A 26,893-nucleotide genomic window follows, 5' to 3' on the forward strand; every position below is an offset into this window, starting at 1 on the left:
CCCGGTCAAGTCTGGGATTTTTCAGTGACATTTGTAGCAGACAAGGTCGCAATTGTGGGTTTTCTCGGGGTTCTCCCGTTTCCCCTCCCTATATTAGGCATCTACATCATTCAGTCAACATTTCTCCATTCCATCATCATTCCACAGCATTCCCTGAATGCCGGATGGCAATGCACAGAGAGGGCTAAGTAGAAACAAATTAGTAGATGTCATTAAATTGTAAAGAAACATGATAAATAGAATAAAAGAATAAATTGCAGTTACTGTGACAGAGTTCTCACTACATTCCCAGTGCACTACTAGCCAAGCCTATCTCGTTAGCGTCTCATTCTGATCTCACTGACCTTGCGCCCATCCTTTCGGTACTATAGCACTGCTCTCAATACTATGAAATGGAAGAGCCTGAACAAACGGGGCTCAAGTTCTCCCCCCCCCTCCAAAACCAGGTTTTTGTTGTGTATTTCCAGTAAAATGGAAATAATTTTTCATTCTCAAGTTAAGTTCCCATACTTTCACTTCTGCAGGCGTTTTTAGTGATATTAAAAGTATTTATTTCAATCACTGACTTCACAGCATATGTTTAAGGTGTTAAACCTTTGCATTACATGTTTAAAAGACATATGAACGTTTTCGTTGAACTAAGTCAACATCATCAGATACGACGTACATTTCAGCAATATCAATAATCTCTACATAATCTCTACAAATACAATACATATTTAGTGACATGCTCAATAAAACATACTAAAAACCAACATAGTTATGATACATAGTGACATTCTTGTATGACTGCCCTTATTGTCAATTATTTAAAATACACGTGTAAGTTGTAAAATATATATATATATATGTTTGCAAGTCTTCACACATGGAATAATGAAGTAACGTGATGTAAAAGGAATAAAAATAAAATAAATATAAAACTAAGGTAATTATATGTTATGAATGTGAAGAGTTGCAAATTACAGTATTTGATTACATTTGTTGTATTCATGTTTCTGTTACCCAATAATGCACATATTTCAACCTTTCAGAACGTGTGTATCGTATCTCGTAATTTGTCTTAAATGTTTTACAAAATAATATGGTTGTCTTATAATTGCCAATATATTATAAGTTGGGTTGTTTAATGTTGATTAGTAATGTATATTTAATTTGACGATGATGCTGTACATCCAATCTGATGCCTTAGTGATATTTATAATTTAGCAATCTTTGAGTGTTAGCAGCCCTATATATTCTGACTGAAATCATTTGCAACTCTCCTGTCAGTAGCACTAGAACATGCCATAGCAAGGCGAATAGTAAGGCCACTCATGGCAGTTGGCCTATCGTATCCTTGACCTCTTAGATATTACAGTCTTTTAGCTCATCCAATTTTTTTGTGCTAAACTTTCATCTTTTAAATTCTCTAGAGGCATAAAATGTAAAAATGTATGTTGTATGAAATACATTAAATCAATGAACACTGTATTATTGACCTAACATGTGTGTTTTATTATTAAATATGTTGCACCCTTTCAAGCCATTATCTTTTACATAGTGCACAAAAAAAGAAAATTGTTCAACAACAGACACATCACTAGTCTCATCTGAAATAACTGAGAAACATCTTGCACCGCTCACATCTCAAACTATTTTTCTTTTAATTACAGAATCACATGAATTTCGATGGTGTGTACGAGGTATGAAAACAAAGTTGTCTCGTGAGCCAAATGTATGAGAATTTCATGCAAATGACAATTTCAGTTATTAATGGAGAAAAATTCGTTCTGGCACCGGGGATCAAACCCAGGACCCCCAGTTCTAAGCACTGGGTGCTATAACCACTGAGCTATGCTGAGGCTCAATCACCAGCACCGGATCGAATCCTTCAAATAACTAATGGTAACCATAACAGATAATTCTGTAGGACCAAAAAGTAATCTTTACATAGACGTAAATGATCATTTTTGTTAAGTTACAAAAACTGATTACATACACAACTATTACTACTTTTAAAAGCTGAACTAAAGGGAGGGGCTACTCATCAATTAGCACTGGTCAGCTTGATGAGTTAATGACTGAATTTGGTATAATTTTCCTCTATTCAATACCTAATTCCCTCTTTACCCTTTCCTATCCAGTCCTCTGACTGAACTCTTACTTTCTTCAACCCCAATGGCATTAGAGCATTCGAGGCCTAGGGGTTCATTTCACTTTCCTTCCTCCTCTTTCTACTTTTCTGTTCCTAGTGCTGACCTGCTATGGCACTAAAATCGTCCTCCAATGGCTTAAGAGGGAAAGCTGGTGATCCACAAGATCTCCCAGCTAGGTCCAATGGACCCGTAGACTAACAGCAGGTGTGGTCTTCCAGACATTCTGGGGGTTGTGTGTGAATGAAGTAGCCACCAAAACGTTAAAATATGGTGTTCACTTAAATCGGCTACAACTTGCCATTTTCACATATCTTTGAAAAATATTGGAGTGCAAGAGGTCAAATGACTTTATTGTCAAACGCCTGGCATTAGAAAACAACAACAACATTACTGCTTTTAAATATGATGATGATGATGATGATAATAATTTGTTTCCAACAATAGCATCAAATAATAATATGTTTACTAGCTAAGAGATTCTATGGTTTGGTTTTGCATATTCCAACTTACATAAGTACCACTGCTACCACAACTCGAAAAATGATTCCTTAAAACATTATCTCCTGCATTTACGCAAGCTCTTAGAATAGTTATAAAAATTTCCTTCATCCTTTACTGGAGATTTAGTCATTCAAACTCACCATGGTCTAAGACCACGTAACAGCAGACTATGTCATCCACATGGTATGACTATTTCGATTATTGGCTTGAGTTTTTTCCTATTTTCCAAATCCCGAGTTCTCTTTCCATCATAGGCGCCGACTACGGGCATGCTCGGTTGCTCGGACAGACCCTAGAAAGAAAGTGGGCATGCTCACCTGCTCATGTGATTTCTAGTTTGATATTATTATTATTATTATTATTCAAATGCTCTTCGGATTAGGCTGTTGGCCTGTTCCGTCTCCTGGATTCAGCTGGTCCCTCCAACGCTTCTTCGGTCTGCCGATGTTTCTCCTACCTCTTCGTGTGTAGTTTAGGATATTTTGTGCTATTCTTTCTGGAGGCATTCTAATCACATGGTCGTAACAATTTCTTGTGTATGTATCTAAAATTGTAGTTATGTTTTGTATTTTTAATATGTTGTGAATGTCCTCGTTTCTTTGGTGATCAAGAAGTGTATAACCTGCTAGTGGCCTTAAGAGTCACATCTCTGCTGCTTCTAGTCTTCTGATCTGCTGTGAGGTGAATGTCCATGTTTCAGAACCATATAATAGTGTTGGTATGATTAGTGTTTTGTAAAATTTTAAAACATTCTCAGTTCTAACCTTCTTCAACAGTGTTCTTTTAGTAGTGCTTATGAGTTGCTGATATTTAGCCATTTTATTGTCAAAATCCTTAGGGGAAATGTGAGAGAGGTTGCAATCTGAATAATCAAAAGAGTTACCGTATTTACTCGCGTAATTCACGCCATCGCATATTTCACGCACCCAAATTATTTACTAATAAATTAATTTCCTCGTATATTTCACGCATTTAATATTCGTGAAATACTGTAACAAGTACATACTGAAACTTGAAGTAATGAGGTGTGTTATGTTGAGGAGCCCTGAATGTACGGTATCTTAAATGCCGTAACGAGAGAGTGCATAGCGGTATTTGGGACCGGACAGCTACCTGTTACAGGCGCACCCTTCTCGTCTATGAAAGTCCTTTAAAAATACTGGTATAGGGTATTGACCTCCCCCTACCATTTGAATGGGGGTGGTTTGAAAGCTTTATGTTGGATCGCATCAGTTGAGTTTGAGACTCTAAAAGGGAAACCTGTCAAAAGCTGTCTGTTAAAAGTTTTAACAATGAATGGTAAATCCCGATATTCGAGTCATACTGCGTCCTTCAAATTAAAAGTTATTGCGTATGAAGAAACACGTGGCAACAGAGCAGCTGGGCGTGAATTCACAGTTCCAGAATTTAATAATCGCTACTGGAGGAAACAAAAACAAGCTCTTCAAGAAACAAATGCATCAAGGAAAGCATTTCGTGGGCCAAAAAGTGGAAAATTCCCTGATCTTGAAGACAAGTTACTAGGATATGTAAGGGAACTGCGTAGTTTTGTCATTTTTACCCTTAAAAATACCATCTTGTGAAATTCCTCGCTTAATTCACGCACCCTTAATTTATAGATTGAAATTGCGGGAAAAAAGTGCGTGAAATATTCGAGTAAATACGGTAACTTATTCTAATATATGATCTACAACTATTTTTGATCTGATGGAATTTGACACAGAGAATGCTAAAACCTTGGTTTTTTTTTTTTTTGGTTGAAATTTTCAAATTATATGTTTTCGAAAGTTTTTCTAATTTGTATATTGCTCTTTGCATATTATCTTCTGAGTCGGCAACTACAATTTGGTCATCTGCAAACAGTAATGTGTCTAAGGTTGTATCATTTAGCAAATAATGTGTGTTCAATTGTTCTTTCCATTCCCTGGTCAACTCATCTACATATAAATTAAATAATAGTGGGGATAGTGGACAGCCTTGTTTCACTCCTTGTGTTGTTTTCCTTGAATTTTCGGAGGTTTTATTTTTTATTCTCACACTAATTTCTGTATTTATATACAGGCTTTGTATTGCTCTTATTAAATTTTGTGGTATACCTTTCAATTGTAGGATTGACCATAGCTTTCTCCTGTTCACATTGTCAAATGCCTTTTCATAATCTATAAATGTTATAAATGTGGGTACATTGAATTCGCGATGTTTTTCTGTTAGTTGTGACACTGAGAATACACAGTCTATGCACGATCTGTTGCGTCTAAACCCATTCTGCTCTTCAAGGAGGATTGCTTCTGTGATTGCATTTAAATGTTGGTTTAACAATGGCTGGCAAGGGTCACAGAAAGTCCACTGAAGTCGGTAAGTGGACTTACAAATTCCGTGTAGCCAACTGTCACATCAAACAGCTCTACCAGCAAATCCTACTCCCACATCCAAGAAGGCACACTGCCGCCTAACCCCTGGGCAATGTAGCTACATAGCTATAGCAGATGGGAGAGGGTGAGAGTGAGTATCTGGCGCTCTAAAACCGGACATTCCGACTAAGGGAGCATACCCCTATAGAAAACAGGCAAGTTTAGAGGCCTCAAGGTGGCAACCCCACCACTAAACTTACTCAACAAAGAGCTGGTTACCCATTTTGAGGAAATTTGAACAAACTCGAAAACTCCAGGATGATGCAAGCCAGACGGATTATTATTATTATTATTATTATTATTGTTGTAACTTATTATGATAATTATTCAAAAAGTTTCACTAAATTATCGCTTAGCTTGTACTTCTGTAGATACTGTTTTGTCTTCTATAAAAGAAGCCAGAAATACTGATGCATTTTTGTCACTTCAAAAAGATGCTAATGAAAACTCTCATAGACTGCAATTAAGTCCCTCTAAACTTTCACGGCCAAGAAAAATTCCATTAAGATTAGGAAGTAGTAAGATATGTAACTTCTCAAACATTCAGGAAAAGTTCCGCGATTTATATTATGAGGTAGTGGATCAAACAGTAACAAGCTTGAAAACCAGATTTCCACCCAAAACAATATGTTATTTCTATATTATGGTTACGATTTTGACGGTGTAAACTTAACATCAATGGAATGATCAACGAGTCCATCAGTAAAACAGCTGTCAGGAGAAACATTTTCCAGGTTCTATCATCGTAGGTGAGTGATTAGGCCTATATACGTAATGTTTGTATTTATTTCATATTTTCACAACAAAATTGTATCAATAAATAATAATCCTTTAAGATCCCAGACCGACCAGCTGGCTGCTGGCCTCACGTCCACATACCGAAGCAGAGGTGGACGATCATCCAACCAGAATTGAAATTAGTTGATTTATGAATAAAAACGACGATGTAACACCACAATCAACTATCCCTATGCTAAGCGGGAGCTAATGTTTTGGTAGCATCGTGATGGCGACTGTCTGCAAGCTCGGCTTCACTTCTAAGTTGTTTTTGTCTACTCAATGTATTCTGTGCTCGTTAGGTCTGTTGCCATGCTGTAGAGGGTTTAGTGAAAGGGATCACTATTTCTTGTACAGATACAGAATTAAAATTTGGAGCAAGTCTTGATGGTCCATCTGTATGTAGGCAACAATTTCACACATGTCTACAAGTAGCATATATACAGGGGCGTCCACACCTTTGGAGTAATGGTTAGTGTGTCTGGCCATGAAAAAAGGTGGCCCAGATTAGATTCCCGGTTGGGGCAAGTTACCTGATTGAGGTTTTATCCAGGGTTTTCCCTCAACTCAATATGAACAAATGCTGGGTAACTATCAGTGCTGGACCCCGGACTCATTTCACTGCTATTATCACCTTCATCTCATTCAGATGCTAAATAACCTAAGATGTTGATAAAGCGTCGTAACATAACCTACTAAAAAAACTATACAGGGGCTCTTATTTATCGCACATGCACAGTGTGTTATAAGCGAAACTTATAGGTCTACAATAAGGAATGTTATTTCCATAATTATCTGTACATAAAAGATTGCCATTTTACCTAAACAATTTTCAAAAATATTATTTTAAGTATTTTCCCCACATTACACCTGCACATAATTAATTCCCTCCCCTCTCCTTCCACTTGTATACCTTCCCGACAAAACATTTAGGCATAAAGATTTCAGTTACATTAGCTCTTGTAACTATGGCAGTTAACATGCTGTATTAGTCAGGGTTTTAGTTGGGCTGGTACTTACTGGTACTCAGTACTGGTAGTTATAGAATTGTCTGAAGAGAATACCAGAAGTTTTAAAGCATGCAAAAGTATGGCAGTACATACTGGTTCTTACAAGACCAATGCTGTTCCACATGTTTGGATAAAATTCTATAAATTTACTGAACAGAAAATAATCTCATATACCTAATGCTGTCTTCTTTCGGAATCCACGATTTTTGTCTCTAACAACAACAGAATCTTTATCAGAGTCTATTTTGAACAGAAAGAACACAGGCAGCTGCTATAGAGCCTTCTCATTGACTGATGAGGACATGTTGCACATTGTTTCAATTAAGACAGTGAACATTTTATGAATAAAATGAACACCTTCTTTTCGCACTTTAGAAACTAGAGGACCTGATGCGATATGTAAGAAGTACAATACATTATACAATAGAGAATAAAAAGAACTGCCTGTTCCAGCTATTATCTAAAAAATGTACTATGGCGGACATGTTACTTTGTGAATGCCAGCTCCACAATTTATTAGAGCTTTCAGGGAGTACAAAGAATATAGAAATTATGAAAGAAAGCCAAATGATCTATCGCCACTTCTTTCTGCTTCAGACACTATTGCTATATCAACAGCTGAGTGTGAACAGTCACTTAGCTCCATGAATAAGATTGTAACCTCAATAAGAAATGCTCTTTTGGTGTAACATATAGCTGATTTGATCTTCATCAATTTAACTGAACCTCCTCTTTCTGAATTTGACCCACTTTCATATGTGAAATCCTGTCTGTCAACTAGGAGGCAATCAGCAGAAGAACTCTGTCGTAAAAGAAAAATGACTGCAAAACAACATCCCTTTCACCCAGTCTGGAAAATTTTAAAGGGTTAGGTGAGTACCGGTAGTTCTAATTTTCCAACTAAAGTCCTGGTATTAGTAGTATCCAGATGCTACGTTTGTAATGGTTTGCATTCTCGTCAATCCAAAGTAAGTAAATGATAGAAATGAGAACGATGTATCAGTTTTTACGAAATACAGATATTGTCATTTCGATATATTGGTATCGAAATATTGATTCAATATATCGTATAATATATCGGTTTTCTAAAAATTTATCTTCTTTCTTTTGGAATTGTTATTATCATTATTAACATCAACAAAGGACGGAGACCGTAACAGGCCATTAGGCCTAATACCTGCAAGGATGATGCACACTAGACAACTCCTATAATTCCCTAAGAGATGACACTAATGAAGGTGGAAGTTACATAATTGTGCAGCCTTGAAATATCCAATCCAATCAATACCTTCAAACTGTTTAATATGTAGTACCAAATTCAAAATGCAACATGTGCAAACATGAGAGTGAAATGGGAGGTTTAATGTTAATGTTATGTTTTATTTAACGACGCTAGCAACTGCAGAGTTTATATCAGCGTCGCTGGATGTGCCGGAATTTTGTCCCGCAGGAGTTCTTTTACATGCCAGTAAATCTACTGACATGAGCCTGCTGCATTTAAGCACACTTAAATGCCATCGACCTGGCCCGGGATCGAACCCGCTGGGAGGTTTATCTACTACTGTTTTAGTATTAATGTTCTCCAAGGCAGGAGCAACTGGCACTCTGAAAAGGAACCATCCGACCTCAAAACTTTTATTTCTATGTTCTGAATGGAAAGAGAAATAAGGATTTAATACTAGTATGACATTTGTTTATGGCTAGAATTTCTATGCACGTAGTATACTGACATTGTTTTCTTATTATATCTTTTACTGCAGGATTGGGCACATTAAGCGATTCTGAGAAATAGGAATAGAAAATTATTCTAATGAATAATTTTATCTTGACAAGATAATGTTATTATTTAACTAAATTTTCTCATCAGAAGTAATTGCTAAATTACTATAATTTGGTTTAAGAGACCATTACTTGCTTTCAGTCATCTTTACTTTAAAGAGCAATACTCCCGAGTACTGTAATGCATGCATATTATACAGTCTTAGAAAAACGTTTTGTCACACAGATACTTTATAAGTCCCAGGAAGAAGGCAGTGCGCATGATCAGACATACAACGAAACAAAATTAATTTTATTACCTCAATTAGTCCTTCTCTTGTGAACCAGATCGCTCATCCTCTGATCATGCACATTGTCTCCTTTCTGGGACTTATTAAGTATCTGTGCAACAAAACTTTTTTCTAAAACTGTACCGTAACTCATTGTCAGTGGAGTGGTTGACTCTGCAGTAGGATGGCGAACATTGAAGATGTACCCACCTGAGAAGCTGTATGTTGGAAGAAAACCTAAATTATACGTGGGGTGTAACTTTAATAGTGGCAACATTGCTGTAAAAGTGAAACGAGATGGAGTTAATTGTTGTCACTTCTACCACATGTTAGTCTGTGTCTGCCCTCCTCCCCCCTAAAAGGACTCTCCCATCCGACTCACAGCATGAAGTTTGTCTCCTGTTAGTTACAGCTCTAACAGTTGTTTTGCCATGTTTACAAAGCAGGAACAGCGATTCTGGCTGAAAATTCAATCTCCCCGTGGTCGTACAGCACGACAATGTCGTGACGGTCTTGTTGAGGCATGTGGAGAGACGGCGTTATCATACAGGACTGTGGCGAGGTGGATCCGAGCCTTCAATGAGGGGAGTGACTGCGTGGAAAAAATGGCTCAACCGAGTCATCCTCCGAGTGTTAGTGAAGAGGAAGTGCAAGCTGTTTCCGTACTATTAGACAATGATCGACGATAGACGGTATGTGAGTTAGCCAGGAGATAAGAATATCACATATGACTGTGTTTCGTATTCTAAAGAATAGCCTAAAAATGAGAAAAATTGCATCTCGGTAGGTTCCCTGTGATTTGACGGAGGCACAGTGATGGATACGATATGACACCGCTCAAACTCACTTGGAGCGTTATGATTAGGGACCGGATTTTTATGTAATTACATATTATATTCCTTTCAACCTAACCATATATAAATAACAAATCTTTGCGAATCTTGTAATTACCATTAATATATTAAAATTTGATACTACACATTTTTACATATTTACCCCACATTACATATTATGACTTGATATTACATAAATCTACATATTTAGGGGTTTTATTCATTTTTACTTCTCTAAAAGGAAAAAAAAAAAAAAAAAAAAAAAAGAGAACTTCTGCGGAGGAAGTTTACAATTTGAAATACACAGATTTTTACCTACCCAAGAAAGGATATATTTCGGGACGAAACATAACATTCTTAGTTCCAGGAAGTAATAGAGGCACTCACCCCATACCACCCACTGTAAATATGAGTGAACAGAAGGCAATCTTTCTCATACAACTACCTTGTATTGTAAAAATCACTCAGAAAGTAGCGTTGCCTTCATGCAATGGAGTGATACGAGGACAACATGATTTGTCTCGAACTATAATTGTTCCGCACGGGAACAAGCCGTTCCCATACAATTTGAATTTTACCAACCCTGTTCCTAATCCTTCCAGGAAAAACCCGTGTCAAATCTGGTATAAGCCGCAATAAAGAAGCTGAAGTAAAGAAAACGACCTAATTTGAAGACTATCAATCCATGGCTACCACCCGGAGATTGCATGTGCAAATTATGTGGTGAACCATGTTGGCAATATCACATACTAACGTGTAAGAAGGCAGAGAAATCAATAACTGAATGGATAATGGTGATGTTTAATGTGTACAATGTTTGAAAGTGTTATAATCAGATAAGTTAGGTAAGCCTCAGAATTGAATCTAACACAACTAACAGGATATTTTGTAATATCATAGCATTTTTTAACATAGGATTTTACACAAATGAAGGTACACGGGAAAAACAATCAAGGTCCATCAAAAATCGAAATTGAGTTAATAATGCCGTGTTGTAGTGGAAAGGGAGTACTATCATGTGGTCTAGCTAGTTTTCTGTTAAAACGATCATGGTCCTCGAAAATGAGCGTTAAAGTTTTCATGTACTTCAGAAGAACAATCAAGCTCCAGTGGGTTCTGTGGAAGAACGATAAGGTCCATTTTTCTACTCTGCTTTTTATCCTTCTATGTTTCGCTGCATAATGCTGTAGTTTTGTGTTACTGGCTTTCTGGCAATTTATGCAAATGACCTAAATGATAATTTGGTTACTTGTCCACTGTTGAGTATGAATGCAATGATTTAGTTTTCATGCTAAAGTAAATAAGTTCATATATTGCAGATTGTTGTTGTTGTTTTCTAATGCCAGGTGTTTGACAATAAAGTCATTTGACCTCTTGCACTCCAATATTTTTCAAAGATATTATTATGACCAACCAATGAAGCACAGATTTTGAGATGTTCCGAATCCATTTCTTGGTTTGAGTTGCACAATGGGCAGTTAGGGGACTGATATATTCCAATTCTATGCAGATGTTTAGCCAAACAATCATGGCCTGTTGCCAATCTAAATGCAGCTACAGACGATTTTCGTGGTAAATCGGGAATTAACTGTGGATTTTGATGCAGAGAGTTCCATTTTTTCCCTTGGGATTGTGTTATCAAATTTTGTTTGTTGAAGTCTAAGTATGTAGATTTAATAAATCTCTTCACAGAGTAATACGTAGATTTAGTAACAGGTCTGTAAGTAGCAGTGCTGCCCTTCTTTGCTAAAGCATCTGCATTCTCATTTCCCAGGATTCCACTATGGGATGGTATCCACTGGAATACAATTCTTTTATTGAGTAATATTAATTGAGAGAGCATTTTAGTTATTTCTGCTGTTTGAGATGAAGGTGTGTGTTTAGAGACGATTGATAGAATAGCTGCTTTGGAGTCTGACAATATAACTGCATTCCTAAATTTATTGATGTGGATAGAAGATTCCTGAGACATTCACTTATTGCAATGATTTCACCATCAAAACTTGTTGTTCCATATCCAAGTGATCTATAAAGTGAGAAGAGACAGCACGTAACACCTGCACCGGCACCTTGTTCTCTGGAGATCAAGGATCCGTCGGTGTATAAATGAAGCCAGTTTTGTGGAGGGTACCTAATATTAATTGTCTCTAAAGACAATTGTTTCAGTATTTCAGTGTTTACTTCTGATTTCAGTATTTCTTCTGTTAAATTTAGATTATATTCTATATTTAATAGAGTTAAAGGGTTTGGTTTAATTTGTAAGTTTTCTTTTAAATATATATATATATTGCAGATTGTTACATCAACATTCTTTCAGGCTTGTGTTAGTTGTTCCGGAGGTTTTCTAAAAGTTAATTCAAAAATGAAATGGAGGCATTAGAAATAACAGAGAATATAGATGAACATCAATTGCTATGCAGAATGCGAGTACAAAGAAAATAAAGTTTTGGGCATATTTCTAATTCATAGAAAATGTTACAGATCATGAGTCACATTGCAGGAGACGAATTTAAGTGTTCAGGATTGAGATGTTCTCAGAATATTTCACTTAGAGAAAGTAGTAGGTTAATAAAGTAATGAAATCTAATGGCTTCCTGTGCCACTTAGAATGCTCACCTGCTAGGTCTTATCATTGTAAATAAAGTGAGGTTACAGAAACAATATCCATTGATTTTTGTGAATAAGTACAACGTAAGTTTTGAGTACCGTACTCCAGAAGTGACACATGTTCTATTTGGGATAAATTTAGAGCCGATATTTCTAAACTTGAATTAGAAATAAATAACAACAAAGATGCAACTCAGATATAAAATTTGAATAAACAGAAACCACAACTCACAATAACTCAAAATGAACTACATAAGAGGAAAGGAGATACGTTGTATGAGATAAAACATTCTGAATGTTTGTATATATCTGAAATCCAGAAAGTCTATGATTAAGGAAGCAATTTGTATGGATTACCACAAGAAACTATCGATTCTTAATTTTTCAACAAATGAAACATATTACTGCAGACAACTATAATTTTTTTGTGCTATGTCCATACACTTTCTATTGCGAAATCTGTTTTTTGTACATATGACGAAACAGTTTCAAACGAGACGCCTGATGAAGTACCAGTATGCTTAATGATATGGTACTTCTGTTCTGAAATTCTGCCTGATTCTGTGCGTGAATTCAATATATTCTGCGAATCCTGTGGAAACAGAATAACACATTTTATTGTGATCCCATTTTGTCATTTCTTAGTGTAAAGAAGAAATTTTATTGTCTGTCAATAGCATTTTCAGCAAAAGATCATTCTTGCCTCGAGTGCAATAAGAATATGGAATTATGAACCAAAAGATAAGATGTGAGTTTCCTGGTGACTGGAGGCATGAGATTGCTAATCCTAGGAGGTAACCTAAATCATTCTTCGTAGTTGACTGCAAGATGGAAGAAGTGTATTATGAATGGGGAGAATTCTGAACAGCTACTGCGAAAAGAAAGCCCTTTTGCCTAGAGGTCCATTGCAATCTACACTGTAAAATAAGATACTAAAAAGGTGTTCCTGATAATCATCAAGCAGACGGTACGAAAGCTATATAGTGAGTTTCTATTTTATTTGTCAAAATTATTTTATCTTTAATTTTATTTATCAGATTTTAATTCCAAATGCTATTAAACATCCAAATTAGTCTATAATAGTCATTTTCTAACGTTATTTTAATTATATTTCAAACCACTGAGAAGAAATCAGAAGAAGAACAGTGTGAAAGAGTTGAAAACCTTCAATCGCTTTATATGTACTGTATGTATGTATGTATTTATTCACACTGCAAATGGGTATATACCCGGTGGCAGTGGAACCTAATTACACTCAATAATTACAATTAATAATAAACACAACTAATAAAAACAATAATTAATAATAATAATAATAATAATAATAATAATAATAATAATAGCCTAAAATAATAATAATAATAATAATAATAATAATAATAATAATGAGCATCCTAAATTAAATGAAGCATGGTCACTTAAAATAACATTTAAAGTAAATCTAATTTGTATCTTAACCCTAAATTCGAACTAAGACCCACGAGTGTTACAGGTTCATCATACCTGCACAAGTATCTTTCGGCACTACACTTATTTTGCTGTCAACTCACTCACTGCACTGATTCTATCTGATTTCACTAACACTTCTAACCTTTTCACTGTTCAAATACTTTGCACAGCCACTTCACGGACACCAACACACTTCACTTACACAATAGACTTCACTGACACTGCACACTTCACTGACACAACACACTTCCTTACTGATAGAACACTTCAAATAACAAGATATCAATTACACCCTTTAAGTAGTGTGTATAATATACTACCGTCTATTAGTAAAGACCTTAAGCCTATTTTTAAATACATTTTTGGTTATTGGTAAAGCCTTTAGTAAGTCTGCAGGTAAAGCATTCCAGTCCCTGATAGTACGATTGAGAAAAGAAAACTTTCCAGTGTCCGTCCTCTGTCTTCTTTCCCTCAATTTATATGAGTGGTCGTTCCTTGAAGAGTAATTTGGTGGCTATTTTTTATTTCTCTCCAGGCAGGCTCACCTCTGTATGTTTTGAACACTGTGCATAATCGAATTCACGTTCTCTGGTCCGTGAGTGTGTCCCATTTTAATGGTGAATTATTACGACAACACTTGAGAGTCCGTTTTTGAATCTTTTCCAGTGTCTTAATATGTTCTAATCTGTAAGGATCCCAACATGCAGCACTATATTCCATTACTGGACGAACTAGTGATTTATATGCAATCTCTTTGGATTTATCAGAGCCTTTCCTTAGTACCCTCATCACAAAGTGTAACGCCCTCCATACCTTTTCCGCTGTGTCGGTAATATGTTCCCCCCCCCCCCAGCCGAGATCGCTGCTAAATGTTACTCCTAGGTATTTACATTTGTTAACTTCCAGAATGGTTTCACCCCCTAATGTATACGATGCGATTATTTTATTTCTTTTTCTTGTAAAACTAATGACTTTGCTCTTTAGAGAATTTATTTTCATTTTGTTGGCCATTGCCCAATCGTTTATTCTAATGAGGTCATTCTGAAGAAGAGTAGTATCTTCATGACTTTTTATTTCCCTATATACGATACAGTCATCCGCGAATAATTGAACCCTGGACAAGATGTTAACTGGCAGATCATTTACAAAAGCAAGGAATAGAAGAGGCCCCAAGACACTCCCCTGCGGGACCCCGGAAGTAATTTCTATTGGGCTCGATAATTCCTCCCCCACCCATACTCTCTGAGTGCAACAAGTTAAAAATTCCTAGATCCACTGGAGTACTCTGAAGTCAACCCCCGTTGATTGTAGTTTAACCAACAGTATGTCATGTGGGACTACGTAGAATGCGCGTTTAAAGTCAATAATCACTGCATCTATTTGGCTATTTGAATCTATTCCGTCTGCTAAATCCTGACGTACAGTTACTAACTGACTCTCACATGAGCAGCCCCCCGAAACCCATGCTGACAATTATGTAACCAATTTGCATCATTCCAATGCTGCCTTAGATATGCTGAAATCAAGTGTTCCACCTGTTTGCAAACCACAGAGGTGAGGTTGACTGGTCTGTAATTTTTTGTATCTGAGCGAGATTCTGATTATAAATTGGCACCACTGTTGCATCTTTCCAATCTCGCGGGACAGTACCATTATTTATTGATATTTAAAATATACGAACTAGATAGGGAATCATGGCTTCCCCTCCCAATTTTAACATGTCTCCGGCGATACCATCAGGTCCTACTGATTTATGAGTTTTCAATTTAGAGATCATTCTCCTTATGCCCCTAGGCTTGATAGAAAACTGATCCGTATTTTCCACAGAAGCCAAGTTAGGTATTATTGCCCTCATCCCAAAAACAGTGGCATAATAGGAATTTAGTTTTTCTGCTTTTTCTCTATCCTGTACAATAAATTCATTGAGGTCATTCTTTAAAGGGAGGCTCGAATAGTTTTCCTTGCATCGTCTCTTCACATATTTATCAAATTCCCCCCACCCATTTTATTCACCTTTGAAAAGTTTATTTAAGTAATTTTCCTGCGCTATCTTCGTCGCATTAAGCAGTTCTTTCGATAATTGTGAGAATTTTGTTTGTTTTACAACGCTTTCCTTGCGCTGGCTGTAGGATTTCCTTAGTTTTCTTTTAAGTTTCCGTATGTAATTATTATAATATTCCAGATCAGGATTGTTTGATAAACGTTTAACCGGGATAAATTTCTGTATTCCTGTTAATATAATCTGCTTGAACTCCGCCCAGCATTCTTCTACACTACTGCCCTTTACTACCCATGATGAGTACTTTTCTCTAAGATAATTTTGGAAGCCTTCTCTGTCTCCTTTGTTATATTGCAAGATATTTTTGTTCTTTGTTCCGCTTTGCTTGTACTTAGCATTCCATAATATTTCAAGAATTACCGCGTCGTGGTCACTAATACCTGGAATCACTTCAATACCTGCGACTATTTCTGAGGGTCTTAAAAGAAATATGTCTAGTAGGGAATCTCCCCGTGTCGCCCTATCTGTTACTTGTATTAAGTTATGTTTCGAGATGAGTGAGTTTACTAATGATGACATTATATTTAAAAAACAACAACATTCAATGACTTTCAAATAAAGAAGCAGTTCTGCAGTATAAGCTGGTGTTTCACTATAATGCATGCTGTGTCCCATGTATCTCGAAGTTTCCTATTTGGACCTTGATCATTCTTATTTTGGATGTTTTCACACTGATTGTTTATATTGCATTTTCCATCGTTGCCATCCAAATTTAGAATAATATGTCAGTGTATAATTATAAATAAATATAAAAATATTAATGTCAATAATTGTATAAAAATATTAATGTCAATAATAGGAATAAGCATGTAAGCCTAAGTATAATGTTACTGGTATGAAATAATATCCATCACTAATATAATGTTATTAGCTAGTCAATAAAATTTTATTATATCCATTGGGTTGACGCCGTAACTGCAACGAAACGAATGTCATGATCTATGTAGCTGGGTCATTCCATGCCAACTGAGCCTCTGAGTGATTTTTTCATTCATTAATAAAGTGTATGGTACTTTGATATATCAACTGTTAAAAGTATGAATTACATTGCCCTTAAAGAAAACTTGTCTTGTATGTAATATTTTTGCAGTTTTTTTTATGTTTGTTGGTAGGTTCTTTGAATAGTAAATATGTTATTTTGCATGCTTAAGTTTAAGATTCTGCTGTTGTCATAAAACACATGTTGTTGATCTTGCACTTTTGGAGGGAAATGTATGAAGCTTTCCACGTTCAAGCATATATTACAATTCAAGGTAAGATCAAATTCAGTAATTAATTATAGCATATTAAAAATTGCTGTAGCATGTAACACACGTTACACAAAATATGCAATAAGTTTTAATTATGATCTTATGAAATATTTGTTCACAATATCCTGTAGTGAAAGTGAGATTATAAGGTTGCTTGTTGAGACCATAACATTTTTTAATTAATATTTCATTTATTTTATCCAGAAACAGTGTAACGGGTGTTAAAACTCTTTAAGTAACGGGTGTTACAGTATTCATGTAATACCAGTTACAAAATGTTGTATTTGCCTGCTGTAACCTATTACAATGAAAAATAGCTTTTAACTCTCTCTTAAGTAGTTAAAGCTGCAAAGAGTCCATTCTGTATAAAATATTTGTTGTTTGCTCTACCACGATCTAATGCACTTGAATGTGCTTATTTCAAGAAATGGCTCCTGTAAACAATCACATGAAAAAAACACGTTGCATTTGGGTTCTAATGATACAGTGAAATCCTATGCTATAATAAGTAGTGATTTATCGCAGAACAAGTAGGCAGTCTGGACTTTCTTTAGCACCATAAGATGATGATTCCACAGATTTTGGGGTTCTGAATATGGGATATTGACAAGTGAAACACAAGTGATTCCGATGTCAGTGTACAGCATTGATAGATCTGAAGTTAAGTCTGACATGTTTGTTTTGGTAGAGTTTTTAAGTGAAAACAAGAAACCCGGGTCATCAAAGGCTGAAAAAAAGTTCTGATACATTGGAATATGCCAGAGCCAAGCTGACAATGAAGAGGACGTTAAAATTATGTTCCTGAAAGTTTCTGGGCACAAAAAACAAATCTTCAAAGCTGATGAAAATGATAGGCCTATTTATTTTGTAAAATTTAGTCAAATGGTCAGGAAGTTACCAACACCTGATGTCAAGTCTCAAGGAAACAGACTGTATTATGAATTCAGTGGCAATGTAGATGAAAAAAGATGTTTACATGCACTAAAATATCTGTAAAACAACCATAATTTGAATGTTCCTCAATTAATCTATTTGTTCCATTCTAGGCTATTTAATAAATAGACTGTGCTCTGAGAATTTTAAAAAAGATAATTTAATTATTTACATAAAATGGAATTGCTATTACACAGAAATTTCGTTATATTTAATTTTAATAGTGTTGTTTCAATGAAAACAGAAAGAGTGTCATTAATCATTTGAGTAAAGTAGAAATATTTGCACAGTGTAACACCCGTTACAAGTCATGTAATACCCGTTACAGAAGCTTTTCTTGAAAAAATTAAATCTTTTAAGCAGAAAGGAAAACTGAGAACATATTTGATTTTGTCCATGTTTAATATAGGCTATATCCATATAAAAGGATGTTAATTTGTGTGCATTCAACTCACAGAATTTTACATCTTTCAATAAGCATGCAAAAGTTCATGTCTAAATTCTGTAACACCCATTACACCATGTTTTTTACTTGTTATTCAACTTCGTTAAAATAAACTTAGGATTATATTATATCAAAATGTTCAGAAAATGTAGGGGAAATAGTTTTAATAAATAAATTTTGATTCTATTAAGGCTGCATTGAAAGTGTTCAGTTTTTAGCTTTGCAGATGTAACACCCGTTACAATGGAATGACTCAGCTAATGGTTCAATATTACATTATCAACATAAGCATCTACCAATGACTTTAAAATTAGCGTCAATTAGTGAATATTTTCATGATGTTTACATACGGAAGTAATTATTATTATGATTATGTTGCCATTTCTTTGCCTCATGTCTTTCAAATTGTTAAAAGATTAGTAACAAATCTTTTCAGTAATATTAAATTATGGCAGTCCTGTCGTAGATGGAGAACCATCTGTTGGAGGTTCCAGATATTACACCCAGTTTCATGACATGCACACTCAGAATTCGTTCCCACGAATAGGCTAATTGTCCCTACTGATTCTTCTTATACTGTGGTCAGTTGCTTAGTTCCGAAACAGCAGATATGCGGCACAAAAAGCCGCACTACACTGAACATAAACAATGAACAGAAACATTTGCCAATGTATTAGAGAGATTGGAGTGTGTGTGTGTGAAGTAGTGTGGTGGATGCTGCACAGGCAACAGAATTAAGATGACTGCATAATACAGTTATCAAATGTTTATTTACCTCTACATCGTTTTTGTACGAAAAATCGAACTAATTATCAACAAGGTATTATAAAAAAAAAAAGGGCATTATAGAATTCAATGTCCATCTTCATAGTACCTAACAAACTAATTTCCATATTAAGACTGTACCGAAAGCACGTGGAGATTTTCCGCACTGTAATAAGATGACAACTCACGTTACGTATCACAGCGGCATAATACATTTCGCATCAAATTATGTTTATCTGAATATTTCCATCTGGATTTTAATAAGTACAGCAAATGTATTCTATTCGTTTTGGGCTTGTTCGAATGTTGTATCATTTTTTTTTTTCAGAAAGACTACTTGGTACAAATTATAATTACCGATTTTTAAAGTGTTTCTTTTTCATCACTTATAACGAAATTAATAAAGAAAACAGACATGCCTCAGCCTGTAAATTTTCTTCCGTACAGAGAATAACTGCTTGTGGAAATGATACAGCAGGACCATTCTTACCTCACAAGAAATACTCAGTCTCATGGTCAAAAGTAAAACAACTCCACCTTTGGTAATTTTATAAAGCTTTAAAGTCTACTGCATGCCTTTGTTTCTGTATATGAGTCATTCCACGTCAAATCGCACAAAATTATACAAATTTTGACCTTCATATTTCTGATTGCGTTTATATTTTTTTTACCAACTCTATGGGTCTAATAAACCAGCAAGTGTACTTTTATTTCCTCCTAAGTCCACATGTTTCTAAAATATTGCATGTTAAAATTCGTTAAAAATGTCGCACAATCAAACATTTAAAGCGTCATATTTCCGAGGATATTTATGTTAAAATTTTTTTGAAAAATGCATTTAAAAGCTTAAAGTACTGTCTTTTGTTAAATATTTACTAACTAATTTTAATATAATTATTACAATTTTTTTTTATGATTCAGTTTTTAAAAGTTAGATATCAATGTGAAAAATCTAAAAAAAATGCCTACTAGGTGCACTGAAGTATTCTTAATAATTCCAGAAAAAATCACAATGGGATCTCCAATAGTTTAATGGAAATTTAATTACTTACGACGCAATGTGTAGCGGTTGGTGCAGCAGCAGTGGACGGGAAGCGTTGAAGCGCACTGGGAGGTTTATCGGCGCTGGATGATCGACTGAACGTTGTAAGATTACACACAGTAGGGATCAAGTCACTCGAGAAAACACTGCTAATTTACTTATTATGATATTCTCAAATATTTGTACATTATGCTTTTTAAACGTTTGTTTTCATTCACACTACACTTTAAATTTTTATTCGCCTACCTTCTTTCTTGAAAGAAAATTGTTTTACTAGGCCTAAATCTTCAGTTTTTGACAACGGAATGAAAGAATATAATTTTAACAGTGGCGTAGCGTCAATGTAAGCTAAAAAGCTTAGCTTCCCCAGTTAATAATAATTTCATAATAAACCTGCAGTTTATGGAGAAAATTATTTATTAATTTTAATAGAATTTATATTTACGCGTTAAATATTGTGATGCGGCAGCTCAGGATGATTTGTGATGCAGCAGTAAACAAGAAGCCTGCACACACCAGCTTCCAAGCAGACCGGTTTCTTCTGTGTAATCCACCCTGCAGATTTTCCATCCCTTTCTAACTAAGCTACCCTAGTCGCAAGGCTCGCAAAGAAGCTAGCTTTAACATTTAAAATAAGTAGTTCCCGAGTTATCCCTTTTCGTCAGTTGTTTTCAGTTGAAGTGTTAGTGTGCACTGTGGCTGATATAATAAATAATGAGCGAAATAATAGGCCTAGTTCCTGACACTAATTTACTTGAATTTTTTTAGGACAATTGTATTATCAAAGCTGACTTACGAACAAAAGTGTCATTTAAAAAACAAATGACAGACTCCCTTGCTGTCAATGAAGGACACAACCAAAAGACAGACGCATACTTACGTAATGATAGGTACTAAAATTGTGATTTCTCTAAGTATGACAGGGAATGAGCTAATGTTATACGTATACGTGTCTATTTGTTAAGAGATATGTGTAAACCGTGAAATCATATTTTATTACGTATCATTTGAGGTCATGCCTTATTGGTGTTACTTACGATGTTCCAACCAATCTTCGACTGCTGACTTGAAATTGACTACAATTTATTTTAAGACTGTATTTTTGTAATACGTTTTCTCATATTGCATAAAAGACAACTTGAGTTAGCTTCCCCTGCTCAAAATTTCATGCTACGCCACTGAATTTTAATGTACCAGTTATTGGTTTTAGATTGTGGTATCTGGCCTGCAAATTTTCAGTGTGGTTTTTGTGCTTATTCAATGGACAAAATATAAATGACATTTTAGAAATGTTTTTTGTGACCAATCAAACAGTTTTTTTTTTTGTTGATGTTGTTTTATAGGATCTTGTATAGGCTGCTCTCGTTGCAAGTCTTTTAACAGTTCCTCCAATGCCACCACATGGACTTTTACGATGCAACGTTGCAAAGAAGTGTCATTCAGCACTAATTCCATAATCGTCTTCATGCAAGCAATTATTTTTAAAATTCTTTTTGTTTTTTGTATTGTTAACTTAATCCTTCGGAAAAGTAAATGATTTTTTTCATATCGTTGAATTCTTGCTTTAAGAAGTTGATTGCTTCGGATTGAAATCAATGAAAGGAATCAGTGTCATGTTTCATGCTTTCTGAGATGACGACAATATTTTTGTGACGAATTTCTGTATCTTCTTTGAAATATACTACGAAAGTATGTATTGTGTCTTGGCATTTTTTCCAATGCACACCTTGTACTCAATCTTGTATTACAAATGAATAATTTTCAGAAAAGTCTGCAATAGGCCTAACTATGTAATTTTCAGGTTGTACATTTTCTTTGCATTCCGTCAAAAATAAAATATGGCGACTTTTGAAGGGATGACAATGCATCTTCTACATGAAAAACTTTACTTGCTTGGAAGCCTTTTATTTTTTTAAACTTTTCACGGGGGTATCGTTTTCGTTGTAGTTTTCTTTTCTTGATAGGGGATTCTATTGACATCAGACTCTTGTTTAATTCCTCAATATTGGTGATTTCTAGCCCTGTATCCATAGATCTGCTAGAATAAGAACTGGGATAATCACTCTCTCTGCCTGCACTTTTATTTGATTCATGTTTACTAATATCACAAGAACTACCGGCTTCACATATAATTTCATCTGACCTATCTGGAAGTTGATAGATTTTTTTACAGAACGAATCACATATTCGCACATTCAAAGACTCCTTTAAATTGAGCTTTATCAATAAATCGCGACTTATGCGTCTTAGTGTTCTTTTCTTTTTAAAAGCGTGATTAGAAAGGTCAAATGGATTTAAACACTTCTTATATAGCCTATTATGCGTTCTTTACCATCACTGATGTTGTATAGAAGTCACGTCACTCCGTGAAATTCAAACCCTGACTGATTATTTTTCTCTTCTATATTTTGTCTCCTGCCATCTGTTTACTGCCTTACCCAGCCTTGCTATCTTTAAACACTTGGCTATATTACAGTATAAACATACAGCATTGTGAAGGGCTCCCCCTCTTAGCTGTTCTGACAATAATAAGATAACTTTAGATACTTACTGTTCCTTAAGGTATTGATCATTTGATGAATGAATGCATTTCTTTCGTAGTGTTGAGAGATCAGATATTACATGCAACAGAGGATTTCGTAAAAATTGCCGCCGACAGCCTTCTAGTCTATCTGTGGCTGCAAGTAGTACATTAGCTGGGAATAGCGAGTGCATGCATGCCTCCAGAAAATAAATTGTTACAAATGTATGTGTGGAGATCCCACATTTATAAATGCAGTAGTTTACAGATAATACATCAGGGAACAAGTCTATAATTTTTTCAGATTTTTAACTTGGCTATTTAACATAGTAATTAGGCTTTGAAAAAGAAATGATTAAAAAAATACGCCAAATTTTTAATTTGTGATACGCCTAAAGTAATAAAAAATGTTGTATTTAGTCTTTAAAATGCGCCAAACCGCAAATCTCAATTATTTGTAGACACAGAGTTCCAAGTGAGTTTATGTAACAGTGCGCGCATAATTTGCGTAATTTCAGATAGTCATAACTACACAAATAATTAATAATTGTGAAAATAAAACAATACGGGTATCTTTATTTGATGTCTGGAATTCATGAAAAAAAATTCGACCATTTCTGAGAAGGTAGTGTTTTATGGCTGTGCGATTTGACGTGGAATGACTCATATCAGAGAAATACCCATGTTTTTGAGGCTGACACTCAAATTTCAGAGTATGTTGTTAACACTACAATGTCCCCGTAAGTTGATAAAAATATGGTAAAGATAGAATATCATATTAATATGTTTATTTGTTAACATACACTATTTCAATAAATACTTAAGTTTGAATAGGCCTATGTACCTAAATCTTATATCATTTTGCCATATTTGCTTTCGTAATTCCTTCGCAAGAAAAGGAAACTGTAACCTATATTCTGACTTCTTATGTACCATTTTAATTTAGAAAAAGCCATAAACCATGAGTCTGGCATTTTCAAATTCCTGTATGCCCTCCTTACACTCAGTTTTATTGCCGTCTCTTGCGAAGTATATTAAGTTGGTAGATACGAGGGGGATCCAGGAAATAACGACCGTTTTGTTGTAATAATTAAAAAATATATATATTTATTTGAAAAAACAAAGTCTGTTACATAACTGAAGCTTCCTTTACTTCTCTACATAATCACCACCTACATTTAAACATTTGTCGTATCTGTTCACTAGCTTTAGAATTCCCGTGTTATACTCCTCTGCCGCCAGTTCATTAAGCCAGATGTTCACTGTCTTCTTCAACTCTTCATCACTTCCAAAACGCGTACCACCCAGAAAGTCTTTCAGCTTAGTGAAAAGGTGAAAATCGCTAGGAGCAAGGTCTGGACTATAGGGCGGTTGATCAAAGATTTCCCAACCGAATTGATCCAGCAATTCTCGAGTTGAAGCAGCAGTGTGCGGGCGGGCGTTGTCGTGAAGAAGCACAACTCCTCTCGAAAGCATTCCTCGCCTCTTGTTTTGGATGGCTCGCCGTAGTTTTCGTAAAGTCTCACAATAACGATTTGCATTGATTGTAGTGCATTTTGGCATGAAATCCAACAAAAGAACACCTTTGCGATCCCAAAAGACAGTAGCCATGACTTTTTATGTTGAGAAAGTCTGTTTGAATTTTCTCGGTTTCTTGGGTGATGAGGGATGATGCCACTGACGTGATTGGCGCTTGGTCTCTGGGGTGTTGTGAGACACCCAGGTCTCATCACCAGTCACAATTTGATCAAGAAAGGCGTCTCCATCTGTGTGATATCGCATCAAGAATGTCAATGCTGAGGTCATTCTCTAAGTTTTGTGTTGGTCACTCAGTTGCTGTGGAACCCATCGTGCACAGATTTTGTGGTAGCCAAGATGTTGCGACACAATTTCACCAAGCAAAGAACGAGAAATGTCAGGAAAGGCAATATGCAATTCGTCGAGTGATGTGCGCCTGTCTTGCAAGATTCTGTCGTTCACTTTAGTCTTCAGGTCTTCTGTGATGAGTGATGGGCGTCCGGGTCGAGTTTCATCGTGGACATTTGTTCGCCCATTGTTGAACATTTCGCACCATTTTCTCACATTTCTTTCATTCATTACAGTATCACCATACACTTCTTTCAATTGCCGGTAAATTTCTGCAGGTTTCAAATGTCGGGCATTCAAAAATCGAATCACACTCCTCTCCTCACCTCACAGTTGGCGGGATTATCAATCACGTCGTTCATTTTGAAGTAACACAAAATGCACAATGGCGACTTGTTGCAACCAGTACTCACAACATTATGAGAACACATGTTAAGGAAGCCAGTTGACCTTCAAAAAAGGAAGGGGAGTCAGCTGCGCGGCGGGTATGTGCGAACGGTCGTTATTTCCTGGATCCCCCTCGTAGTATATCATATTAATGTGTTTGTCAACACACACTATTTCAATAAATACTTAAGTTTGAATGGACAGATGATTTAAACCTTGAAGACGGAACAGGCCAATAGGCCTAATCCCTGTAGCTGAAGAAGAAGACTTAAGTTTGAATGTGTACCTGAATCTTATATTATCACAGTCTAGTATATACAGTCACGAAGCTTAATACTTACTAAATATGCAAACATAGACAGTTGAAATATGCATCCATAGATAGTTGCTCACCACCAGGATCGCTACTATCGCCTCATCACAGACTCTTTCCCTAGCAGACCATAAAATGTATTGTACTTTCGATATCGTGTTCTTTTGAAAAAACTAACACCTTCCTTCCACTATTGAAATATGAAATACATAAGGTTTATATATTATTTTCATAAAATATATATTATATTCCACAAACTCACCTTCCTGGATCTTTCGGAAGTATAACTCCAACCTATTTTTCTTATAATTTATAGTACTACAAACGTCTCCTTGTCCCATATTATTATTCAAATTATTGTATTTTTGCCATTTACAGTTATTACAACTGATAACGAACATTTCACAGTTTACATAGCTTTTCACAAAAATGCGAAATATGGCACAGTCAATGCTTTTTCAATCTAGACCAGGCCGTAATATTTGTTCGGCTTTTCTATTTCAGTGTATGGAGCTCAGTGAAATATTATATTATAACTTTATTGCTTATCATTGCTAAGCTTCATTTAGTGTAATGTGTCCATAAGTTCCGTTTACTTCTTGTTGCATAATATGTTGCAGAAATAATTACAAAAATGTGTTATTTTGATGTGAAGAGAATTTTACATGTTAACATAATCTGTTTGCGTCAACATTTCAAGTTTAGAATGGAAGCTATTTTGAGGATTAATAAAAAAGAATTCATATTGTGATTTCAATTTAGCACATCTACCTTCATTAATTTTAGACAAAACATTTACCATACCACTCCTATGAAATTAGTGTACGTACAATGTGTTACTTCGCCTCTTAAGTAGTAGATAAATACAGTAATTCAGTACTCAATTGTAGTATTAAAATACAGACAAATTGAATGTCCGGGGTATCATACATGACACTATCCTTAATTATAATGTATGATTGCGAGTTTAGGAATATAAGTTAAATATAGTAAACATAACCTATAATTTTCATATGAATGGCAAGGCATTGGACATCACTAAATTTAGATACAAAGGGGCAACTGGTACAGTACACATAACCTATAATTTCAACATATCTAAATATCCATGCGGTGCAATTGAAAATTATTGAATCGTGCAAAAATGAATGTACAAGAATTTCGCAATATTTAATCGAAATAAAGGCAGGTATTACACATACGAACAACGTAATTTTCACACTATAAATAATATTACATCTAACTCGCAAGTGAATTATGTCTGAAGTGTCTCATAATCATTGTTTTAAATTTTATTAATGGAATTACACTACATTTTAGAGAAACATATGTTACTGTTCATGCATTCCAACTAATTTATATGGTTGAAATGTCGCCCTTCATGATCGGGTTAAGCAAGTTACATGGTCTGCCTTAAGGCCTGTATTAGACGAGTTGGATACTATAGAGAGGCTGAAGACCTCTAATAAACGCTCCCTGCGGAAGCCAACAGTACAATGGATCGTTCCCTACAAAACATGGCGGTCTATAGTACCGCC

The 26,893-nt window shown here is 35.3% G+C and overlaps 2 protein-coding genes across 3 annotated transcripts in view; one reads left to right on the top strand and one right to left on the bottom strand.

Moving 5' to 3' along the window:
* LOC138699871 (CDAN1-interacting nuclease 1) overlaps positions 1 to 13,634 on the top strand; it is a 314,608-nt gene extending 300,974 nt beyond the window's left edge. The window contains exons 8-9 of one of the 2 annotated variants that reach the window (XR_011332113.1): positions 1,656 to 1,887; positions 9,329 to 13,634. The gene's annotated coding sequence lies outside the window, so the exon portion shown is untranslated. Of the gene's footprint in view, positions 1 to 1,655; positions 2,017 to 9,328 lie in introns of those variants that run through there. The other variant, XM_069826079.1, reaches the window with a different exon arrangement.
* Positions 1 to 25,643, bottom strand: part of LOC138699935 (centriole, cilia and spindle-associated protein-like) — a 67,837-nt gene extending 42,194 nt beyond the window's left edge. The window contains exon 1 of the mRNA XM_069826143.1: positions 25,618 to 25,643. The gene's annotated coding sequence lies outside the window, so the exon portion shown is untranslated. The remainder of the gene's footprint in view (positions 1 to 25,617) is intronic.
* Between the last annotated feature and the right edge of the window lie 1,250 nt (positions 25,644 to 26,893).

This window comes from Periplaneta americana, chromosome 1 (assembly GCF_040183065.1).
Source record: "Periplaneta americana isolate PAMFEO1 chromosome 1, P.americana_PAMFEO1_priV1, whole genome shotgun sequence".
NCBI lineage: Eukaryota > Metazoa > Arthropoda > Insecta > Blattodea > Blattidae > Periplaneta > Periplaneta americana.